The following is a 5938-nucleotide window of genomic DNA, read 5'->3' as shown; positions in this document are numbered from 1 at the left end:
GCATGGCCTTCTCCTGAGGAATCTGGGACTACAGTCTTCCCCCTAGGAGGTGGGACACACATTTCTATGCTTCATTTGCCTGCTGACAAGACACATGGAGCTATGCTGATGGAGCTGGAGCCCTGTAGCTGGAGGAGTCACATGGAGACCCACTCGAGCACTGAGATGCTTCCACTGCCACTGGATCCACAAAACTTTCCACCCACTGGCTGGTAATCTTCCTGAATTTGGCAACATTGTATGTGCTGTGTGAGTCTGAAGAAGAGTTTACAGACTGCTACTGGACATATGGGCTAATATTGGAATTACTGACTGACATGAGCAAGACAACTCCATTTTGTTTTATTTTAAACGTTTAAATATTTTTGTTTTAAACTTTGTTTTGAATATCAGCAAGTGCACTGAAAAACAAGTACAAGGTTAGGAATTCAGAGTCATGTTATTTGTAAAAGTAAACAAACTTACATGCCCACTGGTGGAACGTATCAAAACTACAAGATAGGGCCATTGACATGATATGTGACTAAGCAGAGTTGTTTACCTTAATGTATTAAAACCCCGCAGGTGGCAGAAGAGCTCCAGTGCTTCTTCAATGCAGAGAGGACACCACGTCACACAGAGCTCCCACCAGAAAGGTAATCCACCTATGATGCATTGCCTGATATGTGACTGTGTGTGCCAAGGTTTAAGTTAGAATATATACTGATTATAAAATGTGTTATCCATTTAATGAATGAACATGTGAATTTAGCATCATGACATGTCTCAGGACTCAGTCCTTTTTGCATGCTGAAGACATGGACTGGCTCTGAACAGGGCATTGATGATTCCTTGACATATAATTACTCTTTAATATAAATCTCTCTATTATATACATATGAATTTGTTTCTATAATCAACCCAGACTAACACAAGGACTATAATTACATTTTCTCAAGAGAAAATTTTTATTTCTCTCTTTTTTTTAACTGAAAGCATAAAGTACAACAATGGAAATATCACCCTATTTGTTCATAAATTATGTCCATCAAAGATTAACCTATTATTGACTTTTCCCATTTCAAAGAAAGATGACCCCATAGAATAACGAAAGTATTATTTTGTCTCCTAGTTCACAAACCCCCTTCCTCATTGACTGAGTACTATGGGGTTAACTATCTTTCCTGAGTCTCACCTAAGTGTTTACCGCCCATATCCTCCAGTAACCTCTGTACCTACCCTCCCTCCCCAAACCGACCTCACACACACACACACACCACCACCACCACCACCGTTTTCTTAATTAACTGGGTTCCCACATTCCATATTCCAGGTGCCTAAAGTCTAGTGATTGATCTCTCACTCACTCACTGCCATCACGTCAAGGCTGATTCCTAGTGTTGTCCTGTGTGTTGCTGAGACTACAACTGTTTATGGGATTAGAATGCACAGTATTTCTCTTGTGGAGCTGATAGTGGTTTAGAACTGCTGACCGTGAGGATCACAGCCCCACGAGTAACAACTACACCACCAGGACTTTGTAGTAATTATCCTAGCAGCTATCAATTGGTATCCTGGTTGTTTAGTAACTATCTTGGTCTTTGCTCTCTGTTTGCTGAAGATGGACCATCCCGGCGACTTGTTGCTCACAGAAAGACCTGGTTCCTGGATAAGAGCATCATGCTTGGTTATTCAAAAGGAGAGAAACTCTTGTTGAGAGGAATTGGCATGGAGGCTTCTACAACATGTTCAATCATAGCAACAATTATGAGGCTGACATAGGGTAAGGCCACCTTCACTTCTGCTGTGCATGGGATCACCAGGAGTCAGAACTGACCCGATGAACCCCTGACAACACATATTGTTTGTCAAGTATCCTGTCCTTATCCAAAGACTCTCAACTTCAACATGTTCCTTGGTGCTGACATTCTACTATATGTAAATTCTCTTGAAAGCTGACACTTCTTTGAAATGAACAGTTAAATCTCTTCAAGGCATCTTTACAAAAGACACGATCGAACTCAACCTGCTAAGACATTAAAATCTACAATAAGGTTATATTAATTAAACACTGTGGAAAGCAATCTGGAGATACCTAAAGAAAATGGAAATTGATCTACCTTATGACCCAGCCATCCCTCTACTGGGCATATACCCAGTGGAAGCAACAAATAAAACATGACCAGTCATCTGCACTCCAATGTTTATTGCGGCACAATTCATAATTGCTAAGACTTGGAAACAACCTAAGTGCCCATCGATACATGAGTGGATTAGTAAACTCTGGCACATACACACAATGGAGTACTATGCAACACTGAAAAGCCCGGTCGATTGCATGAAGCACTTCACCTCATGGGAAGAGCTGGAAGGAATCATGCTAAGCAAGGTAAGCCAAAAGTAAAAGGACAGGTATAACATGAGTCCCCTGAGGTAAGTACAATCAGCATAATGGGAGTGGAGGAGTGGGCATCTGTCTCACGGTAGAAGGGTGAAGGCGTGGACGGTTGGAGGGGGGGCAGGCCACGCCTCCTGGGGAGGTACATGAGAGTCGGATGTGAAGAGGAGGAGGGGACATGGGTGGAGGGAGAAACACGGTGGGGAGAGACTGGGTTGGTGGCACGGGGGGAACAGGGCACTGGCCCTCGGGGTTGGGGGGGGGAGTGTTGGTTGTGTGTCCACAGAACTGGAACGGGCATACAGCCCCCATCAGGACACGGCAAATCAGAGGAGCAATGTAAAATGAGGAGGAATACACAGAGAGACTGGACCAGGCGCCGGGCCCTAGCCAGATTTGGCCCGACTCCCACCATGGAAGGGCGCACCACAGAGGATGGAAGTAGATCATCCAGTGAGGGAGGGGAGCTGACCTACCACACCAAACCCAGAGGAAAGCTGGAACAAAGGAAGGAGGAGGAAAGGAGCAGAGCACAACTGGGCCCACCAAACTCAGAGGATGATGGCCCACCTCGGAGGGCCCAGTGTACAGAGAGGACTGTGTGGCTGCCCCCACAGCGAGATGCGGCATCCTGCACTGACCCATGGCCCTGCATGGGACAGCACCGGAGACACAGTAATGTAGGAGGAGGAGAAAGGCAGGACCCAGGGCTTGCGCCCTCTCTTGGCCTCTTGGGATTTCCTGCTCTTGGTTCTTCACACTTAGTTCCGTGCTCCTGTTCCAGTGTTCTTTTCATGTGGGTCTTCTGCTCCCTGAAGTGGCCATCATCATATGTGAACTCTCAAACAGTCCTGGCCTGTGCTTGTATGCGTACCAGGAATAGTGTGTACTTTCTGAGAGTGCAATACCTGACACTTCCCTTTCCACCATAAAAGTTACTTGCATTTACAAAAGTGCTTCTTCCGTGTGAATTCTTTCAGTGTTGAAAAGCAAGAACCGAGGTAAACCACCCCAGAAACCTAACAAATTGATCTCTAAAATTTATAGACAAATTCAACAGCTCAGCATCAACAACAGCAAAACCAGACATGAACAGACACTTCTCCAAAGAAGACGTTCAGGTGCTAGAAATGCATGAAGAGATGCTTGAGATGATGGATCATGAAGGAGATGTGAATTAGAACTGCAGTGAGGTACCGCCTCCCCCTGGCACAGTGGCAGTCAGCTTGGATACTCACTCGATAGAGCATTTATACTCTGAGCTGCCAAAGTGATTCTGAATCAACTCAATAGCAATGAGTTTTATTTAGTTCTTGGTATACAGTCTTATAGACATGACTTAGTTTACTATCACACTTCCATGGATGCGGCTCAGATATGGATCAGGAAGGTGACATACTGAACCAAATCTACATTCTCAGATTAGGACAATCAATTACTGTTATTTAAAATGACCTTTTATTTCGGGAACCCTGGTGGCACTGTGAGAGAAGCACTGGGCCACAGGGTGGGCAGTGCAAATCCATCAGCCACCCATCTGAGAGAGATGCAGTTATTTGTTCCCGTAAAGATTAACAGCTTCAGAAAATCTATGTAGGATCTCCATGAGTCAGAATCCACTCGATGGAAGTGGGTGTAGGCAGTGGATTTTTTTCATTTAAAGTACCTAGATGGAACCACACAGTCACTGCCATTGAGTCAATCCTGATTCACAGTGACCATATAGGGCAGCGAAGAACTGCCCTGTGGGTTTCCAAAGCTACAAATCTTCACCTGAGTAGAAAGCCTCATCTTCTTCCCTGGAGCTACTGGGGATTTTGAACTACTGAGTTAGTTAATTGTGCCAACCTGGCCGATAAACACATGTGGGGCTAATTGAAAGGGGGCAGGATAAATGGGTGGTGCGCCTCACCGTTTTAGTTCTCCAGTCTCTTGCTTTGTGATTATCACACCAGGGTGCAGCTGCCTTAGCAGTTCCCTGCTTCAGCTTGCAAGATTGACTTCCTATAAGACATCCCCAAGGAGAAGCCACATGGACCTATCCCGATGCAGCCCTGGGTGATGGAGCAGCCATGTGGAGACCCCTGCTAGTGCTAAGATGCTTATTCGTTCACTGACTCAGCTTTCCTCCTGCAGTCGGCATCATTGCCTCTGTTTTGTGAGGTGGAGGTCTTTGTGGACAGGTGTTGGGTTAATGGGTTCATGTTGGACTTGTGGGCCTGGGCAGCATTGGGTTGTGATGTTTTCGTGATGCACACTTTCTTTACATAAAACTCTCTTATACATGAGTTGCTGTGGATTTGTTTCTCTAAAGTACCTAGACTAATACACAGCCCTACTCCTAATCCATTACCTGACAGGGATATTTCAAAAGATGTGCCTGTACTCTCTAAAAGGATGAGGGGTGCCAACATGTATAACTTTTAGAAATACAGGCAACCTGACAAATAATAGTATAAAAAAACATGGAACTGCTAAACTGACTATTCAAAGTCTCGTCATTCACTTTTGCAACCCCAGAAAAAAATTCTAATAACTGTTCTTGCTGTTCTTTCTCCAATTCTGCCTTTTTCGTTCCTCTGATTCTGTTTTTGTTGATGACAGAGAGCGTTGTGGACAAAGTAGCTTGTGCTCTGAACTGTCTCAAAGTAGCAGTTATAGTTCATTTCCTCTCACATTTTTGTTGGTGAGAATTTGTCACAGGGTACAATATGCATAGAGACTGTGAACTATAGAGACTCTCAGAGGGTTCTGATGCTCTGTTGCTGTATAACAAACTGGTATTAAAAGGTTTAGTGGTTTACACCCTTTATGTAGCTAAAGTGGCTGGTTCTGAGGGAAGAGTACAGCCAGGAATCGCTGTTGACTTTAATGACTAGGCCCAGGGCCTCTGCTGAGACTGAGATGGCCTGAATGACTTGGCATTAAATGGGTGGAAGTTAGCAGAGTCGCTCTTCACTCTATCTCTTTCCCACATCCCTAACTTCTCAATGTGGTTGGCATCTGCCTCTTCAACAGAGAAATCTCAGCATATTTTTTATATGATAACACAGAGACCAACAGAACAAGGTAGAAGTTTCTAGTGTTTTGCTTTTTAATCTAGGCCCAGAAATGGCATTAACATTACCTCTCCCATCCTGTATTAGCACACTGCTTTAGGTGAATAGAAAATAGGCCTCACTTGACTCCCTGAGTGGCCTAAATGATTTGCAATCTCTAAGTGGAAGGTCAGAGGTTTGAATCCACTGTGAAGTGCCTTGGAAGAAACGTTTGGCAATCGACTTCAGAAGAATCAGCCTTTGAAGATCCTATGGAGGACGATGCTCATCTAACACACACAGAATCAGAAGGCCTTGGAGTCAGCTCAACAACAAGCGGTTTTCTCTCATGGCGAAGAAGACATCAACTGTGCACATTCTTAATCCAGCGCAGTCACACAACCTGCCTCAAATAGTTTACACAAGCCCCTCAAATAAAATACACTAATTTCTCCTGCTAGTATTCCTAACATTTCATCAAATTACAGCAACTGTTCAAAGTCTAGGTCTTTTCATTATATCA

The 5938-nt window shown here is 44.3% G+C and overlaps 1 protein-coding gene across 1 annotated transcript in view; it reads right to left on the bottom strand.

Annotated features, from left to right (window-relative positions):
* Nucleotides 1-5938, bottom strand: part of LOC115872726 (olfactory receptor 11A1-like) — a 190338-nt gene that overhangs the window by 66271 nt on the left and 118129 nt on the right.

Source organism: Echinops telfairi, unplaced genomic scaffold (assembly GCF_000313985.2).
Source record: "Echinops telfairi isolate 266 unplaced genomic scaffold, ASM31398v2 ScPeMD7_7453;HRSCAF=8491, whole genome shotgun sequence".
NCBI classification, from domain to species: Eukaryota; Metazoa; Chordata; class Mammalia; order Afrosoricida; family Tenrecidae; genus Echinops; species Echinops telfairi.
The sequence above is the reverse complement of the archived record's forward strand: the minus strand, read 5'-3'. Positions and strand labels throughout refer to the sequence as shown.